This window comes from Mobula birostris, chromosome 10 (assembly GCF_030028105.1).
Source record: "Mobula birostris isolate sMobBir1 chromosome 10, sMobBir1.hap1, whole genome shotgun sequence".
NCBI lineage: Eukaryota > Metazoa > Chordata > Chondrichthyes > Myliobatiformes > Myliobatidae > Mobula > Mobula birostris.
The window spans coordinates 98,775,311-98,782,274 of record NC_092379.1 but is presented as its reverse complement, the minus strand read 5'-3'; positions in this window follow the sequence as shown (position 1 = coordinate 98,782,274).

The following is a 6,964-nucleotide window of genomic DNA, read 5'->3' as shown; positions in this document are numbered from 1 at the left end:
TTCAACCTCTTCTATTGATTTGCTAGAATTCTGGTCCAGCATCACTGGAAAAATTGGATAAGTTTTGAGTGAAGCAAAAGCAATTGAAGGTAGACATGGTGATGAAGAAGCCACGTCAAATGTCTCATCTTGAATTGTGACAAAAATATTGCCAGACAAATCAATTATAATCTTGAGAAACAGCAATCAGCTTTCTCAACATTTGACGGAAAGGCAGTTATTAGATTGCTCATGGTATTCTGAGTAGTGACTGAATAAAGAATGGCAGAAGGATGGTTCCCTTTTCAGCTTTGATCAGTATTCTTTAAAATAAATCTTATGGTTACAGAAAGCTGTGATGGAGAAATTATTCATGCAGTATGCCACCTTTTGTAAAACTGAAGAAGAAAAATTCAGTTTTAGAAAATTCAAAGAAGTAAATTCAATGATTCTGGTGCTGGTCCTCTTAACAAAAGCCAGGAGTCATCATTCTGCATACATTATGACCCTCCCTCCCCTTTCTTATGTATGAAACAGTTATATTTGCTGGCATCAAATCTGCTGGATTCAAACTAGCAGTTATCTTTTTCTTTAGAAATGTGGCAAAATTTCTGAACAGCGTAAGGTACTACCTGTACAAGTTTATTCTGGGGATAAACATGTTGACTGGTGGATTTAGGAAAACAGTGGAAGACCTTTCTCTTCTGTTGCTTTCTGTTTCTGTCTCCTCCAGACCCTGCATGCTTGCAGCCTATTTGAACTGCTAGTGTGAAATATATCATTACATTTCCGTGCTAATTAACCAATATTTGACAACAACGTCAGACAGATGCATTAGGCTGAACATGAATTAGGCCAAACAGGACAGCTGTTTACTGAGGTCTTGAGACAGATGATGGTGCTGGAATTGAATCTAAAGTACATGTTAGGGATGTTGTGCTGATGAAAGTATTGTACTGTAGTTCGTGTAAATTCTTTATTATTGATATGCACTGTGAAAGCAGTGTGTAAATCTTCTTGTAACTTAATATAATGTAATCTGTTTCTAATTTAAAAATCCAATGAAAAGCTAAGAAAATAAAATATAATGCAATCAGTTTGAAAACTATTCTTTTTCAATCTTTGGGATGAAGAAATAGTCATGGTAAGAGCAGTAATGGGATGTAGTCCCAGATGGGAATGCTTGACCTTATAGATTCCACGCCCCCCCCCCTCCGCCCCACAAGTTGCATATTTTCTGGATCTGGAACTACATTGTGGATCCTTTGTCAACAATGGGTCAAAATACGAGAAATCTCCACTTAACAATACACTAGAATTATTTTCACTCTAGCAATTCAAGAAATGAGCTCACCTTTTCAAGGGCAAATAAGGTGACAATTGGATGCTGACCTTGTCAACAGTACCCAGAACACCTTGTGTAAATGTATATAAAAGGCATTCCATTTTTTTTATTGACGCCTACTAATAAACGTGTGAAGAACCTGCAAAGCATTTTAAACCAATTAGTGTATTGGTTTGCATTGCTCCCACAGAGTGCAGGCAACTTTCATCACAATTCTTCAACTTGCTAAAAATGCCATACACTATTGACACTGATTGAGCTAAGAGTTAGAAATTATTATTTTTTTTGCTAATTGGGGAAGAATGCCTGGCGTGTAGATTCCATTTAACTGCTGAAATGCTTCTGTAAAATTAAAAGTATTTCTTCTCATACTTTAAATTTATCTTTGTGTGGTAAAGAACGTCTTTCTTTTGAGAATTATCCTCTTGGCATGCTTGAACCTCCTCCACCTGTGGGGCAATACAGTGTAATCACCTGGTGGAATAGCACATTGCAAAACTCTGAAGATAAAACTCTCTCAAATCAATCATCATGACTGTAGCCATCAGGTGAAAGTTAATAACTGAATTATATTCTGAATTTATAGCATTTAGTGCCCAATGATGGGTACAATCAATGAACTTTATAGCATAAGGGGATATTGTGGCATATTTACTAATGTACTGAGAGAGCCCCCACCCATTAATTTCACTCTCCTAGTCTTAATTCGTTACTCTGCACCTATTTTTTAACCTCCATATATTTTCCAATTTAAAACTTACATTAAAATCTGATTTCAACAACATTAAAGATTCCAGTACAGAATATGCTGCATTTTTTAATTAAGTGCAATCATGAACAATAGCCAGATCATGTCATGATTGAGGATCACAGTTTGAGGATAAAGGGGAAGCCTTTTAGGATCGAGATTAGGAAGAACTTCTTCACACAGAGAGTGGTGAATCTGTGGAATTCTCTGCCACAGGAAACAGTTGAGGCCAGTTCATTGGGTATATTTAAGAGGGAGTTAGATATGGCCCTTGTGGCTAAAGGGATCAGGGGATATGGAGGGAAGGCTGGTACAGGGTTCTGAGTTGGATGATCAGCCATGATCTTACTGAATGGCGGTGCAGGCTCGAAGGGCCGAATGGCCTACTGCTGCACCTATTTTCTATGTTTCTATGTCAATGACTCTGGCATTTACTTTCAAGTCATGTTCCCTATACTCTGACCCTACTGACACTGGAAAACATTTCATCCAGGGAACTGGAAAATCGCAAATGCCATTCCACACCTGATAAGGAGAAAAGGAGGCAAAAGACGGAAGATTATAGTTAGCCTGACAGCAAGATGTTGAGTCCATTTTTAAGGATGAGGTTTCAGGGTTCTGAAGGCACATGATGAAATGGGCCAAAGTCAGCAGAGTTTCCTTTAGGGGAACCCTTACCTAACAAATCTGTTGGAATTCTTTGAGGAGATAACAGGCAAGATAAACAAAGAAAGTTCAGTGGAATGTTGTTTACTCGGAAATTTCAGAAGGCTTTTGACAAGGTGCCGCACTCAAGGCTGTTAAACAAGTTAAAATCTCATGGCATTACAGGAAAGACATTGATAGAAGATTGGCTGACTGGCAGAAGCAAGGAGTGGCATTAAAGGGAGCCTTTTCTTGTTGGCTGCTGGTGATGACTGGTCTTCTGCGGGGGTCAATGTTGTGTCTGCTACTTCTCACGTAATGCTAATGATCTGGATGGCAACATTGATGGCTTTATGGCCATGTTTGCAGATGATACAAAAATAGGTGGAGGGGAAGGTAATGTCCGAAAAGTAGGGAGTCTGTAGAAGGTCATGGACAGATCAGGAGACTGGGCAAAGAAGAGCAAATGGAATACAGAGTGGGTAAGTGTATGGTCATGCACTCTGGTGGAAGGAATAAAGGTGTAGACTATTTTCCGAACAGGGTTCTGAAAGGTACAAAGGGATATGGGAGTCCTAGTTCCGGTTTCCTTGTAGGTTGAGTCAGTAGTAAGGAAGGTAAAATGCATTGCTGGCATTCATTTCAAGAGGATGTAGTGCTGGCACTTTATAAGGCATTGGTCAGACCAAATTTGGAGTACTGTATTGTGAGTAGTTTTTGGCTTCATATCTAAGAAAGGATTCACTGGCATTGGAGAGGGTTCAGAGGAGGTTTACAAGAATGATTCCAGAATGAAAGGAATAATATATGTATGAAGAACTTTTGATGGCTCTGGGCTGGTACTCAGAGTGCAGAAGAATGAGGGAGGATTTAATTGAAACCTACAGAATATTGAAAGGTTTAGATAGAGAGGATTTCCAAAGGTGGGATAGTTTAGGACCAGAAGGTCCAGCCTCAAGAAAGAAGAATGTCCCTTCTAAACAGAGATGAAGAGGAATTTCTTTAGCCAGAGGATAGTGAATCTGTGGAATTCATTACCACAGATGGCTGTAGAGGCCAAATCATTGAGTATATTGAAAGTGGTAGTTGATAATAAAGATTAGTAAAGGCATCAAAGGTTACAGGGAAAAGACAGGAGAATATGGTTGAGAGGGAAAATAAATCAGCCATGATCAAATGGCAGAGCTTAGTTGAATGGCCAAATGGCCTAATTATGCTCCTATGTCTTATGGTCTCATTTATCTTATCAAAACCGTCCTTAATTTTAAAATTGATCCAATTTCATTGAGCTTCTATACTCTTAATGGAACAATGCCATGTAACTAAGTCTTGGACTTCTATATTATTTTCATAAATATTCTATGACATAGAATTTACAATCCTAAATTGTAGTGCTCATAATTAATAGTATTCGTTCTGGGCTAATTGGTTATGAATGTTCTATATAACTTTGCTTTTAAGACCTATCCCATCTTCTTTTAGAGCCAGTACATGTTTTAACAGCATTATTGAGCTCCTGCATACTGCCAAATAGTTTGAATGCCATTTTCTTTCATCCGTCTGTGACTGCTGTAATCTTTTTGTCTATCCCCTTTTAACCTTTTTAAAAATCTATCCAAAAGACTAGTGAGCTCCCTTGCAAGTTCATAAGTATATCTCCTGCTAATGTGAGAAGCATTCATCTTGCCCAGTTTATTCTTGTCCTAGAAAATGGTTCCAATGTCCCTGGAGTCTGGACCCCATCCATCTGTCCAACCACTTGTTTACCAGTTCTGTTCTATATTTCTTTGTGCATGGAATTGATCTGATTTTGCCACGTTTGAGAGTCTGCTCTTTAACTTTCTCCATGCCTCCTGTAGTATTGCGTCAAGAGTCCTCCAATATAATTTTCTTTCTTTCCTTTGCTTCAAAGACATCAAGTTTTTGGATGTTCCTTTGACCTTGGCTGCAGCAGAATAACATGTAAAGCAGATTTCACATTGACAATTTCAGAAATGACCTCTCCCTAATGCCACTTGAAGTTCCCCAAATATCTATCCCATGGTGTGAATTTCAGAATTGTAGTTAGTACTCTGGAATTGCCCCAGCCTTTTCATGCAGCAAAGTGATTGCATACCCAGGAAATACCGTTCTTACCAAATATTCACTTTAGATATCATGTCACCCCAAATAGCTAGACATCCAGTTCTTTTCTCACTTAAACTCCACTGTTGAAGCTACCATTTTGTACCTTTTAACAACATATAATGAGCAATTGGTCTACCTCCTTCCCTCCATTATAACTCTAATTACAGCTTAGCTGTCAACTTCAATTTAAAACTACAGAATGCTTCCTACTTTGTTTCTCACTGAATTCCCATTTCCCCCAAATCCCCACCTTCATTCTGTTTAGAAAGTTACTGCATTCGGGGATTTGCCCAGATAAATCCTTACTGTGCTATGCTAGCCCCCCCCCACCCCCTCCCACGCCAAGTTCTTCTATGTTGTCCATCAGCCTCAAAGGTTTGTAGTAAGCAAAATGATGTGTAATTGGGAAAATGGGATGCTCTTCAAAGCAGAAAGAGCAAAAAGATCAGGTAAAATAAATGAATTTGCTTCCATACTGGCTGGCAGTGGCACCAATGCTGGACTTTGGGGCGGGAGGTCCCGAGTTCGATTCCAGCCGGCACCCTTGCATGCTCTCCATCCGTGCTGAGCTAAGAGCTGGTGTTCTCTTAAAAAAAAATCTCACCGGGCAGAAGGCAATGGCAAACCACCGCTGTAAATTGCCTCATACACGATTTCCCAATATGTCAGAGCGATGTGGAAGAAAATCGCCCAGTAACCGGGAGAAGTTCTGGTTGTGACTTACCTTTCCTACTATAGAACAGGAAAATAACTAGTACCTTGCCAGTCTTTTAAAACATTTATGATTGATGTGGAATGGCAGTTCCTTGATAAGACAGATTTCAGTGGATGATCTATTTATCAACTTTCTCACCTCAGAACTGCAACTGGGTCAAAGGATTAATTGTTTGAAGTCGCAGTTCTCCTCTTCAGGATTGTATTATAAACAATTAAATGATGCCTGATCAGCATATAAGCATGCAGAATAAATAAATATGCAGTAATTTCCTCTTGGGAGACTGTGTCTGTGATATATCCAAGTCTTTTTTGTGGTTAATTTCCTTTTGGACATATGATAATTAATAATTCATCCTATTATTGAGTATTGATGCCTGTAAACAATTTGAAGTTCAATATTGTTACTTATTCCCCCAGGAAGATTCACATCTGAAAGCTGAGCTTAGTTCTAAACAACTTTATAAATAATAATCATACCATGTAGTGTAAATATACAATGAATCAAATCTGTAGATTGGTCTCAGAGTCACCAAAGCACATTTATCATGAGTAACTACTTTGAAATCCTTTATAGAACCATAAGGGAACATGTTTACTGGCTGAACCAACAAAGGGAAAATTATGAAGGGGCCCGATGAGGATAGGGATGGAGAGATCCAAAGGTTTCGAGGGAATTCCAGGGAATGTTACTTTAAGTTCAAGTTTAATTGTCATTCAGCCATACATGAATACACCTATAGCTCATATAAGATAACAGTAAAGTACAAGCACACAAAAACATCTCCAAGTCCCAAGTTCCATGAATGTTGTAGCAGTCAGCAGTCAAACAGAACTCAGCTTTTTTTCTGCTGATTGAACACTGGAGGTGGGGGGGGGGAGAGCATCAACTTCAGCATGGACGCCGTGCCACATCACCTCCGGCACTGTGGAGGAGCACCCCAATCTGATGCCTCCCCCTAGGCCGCTGCAAACAGGCAACGCCGCAGTCTGAGGGCTAGTCCTCGCTACGACTGAGGCCGTGCAGCTCCCCTGCTGTTCATCAATAAAACAATGAATTGGACTTACATAATTCCACTCCAATAGTGTCTTATAGGGTCTTGCGAACACAAGAAAAACAAATAAGCCAATCACTCACTATTCGACTGCACACCTCCTTTGCGCACCGATACCTCTTTTGCAGGCAGCGTCACGGTCTGCACCAAGTCCAGTTCCTTCTGTTTCTCTGCCAACAAGCAACTCACTGATGGAGGAGACCTACAATACTTTTAAGTCCTTAATGTCCAGCAGGGTCTTCTGATCATAAAAATTACACTTAAAAAAGACAATAACAGGTTTGGTTGACCCCGTAGAAGCTGCTGTGCCTGAGCATGCCACCATCTTACCTGAGCAGCTGATTTCAGTGG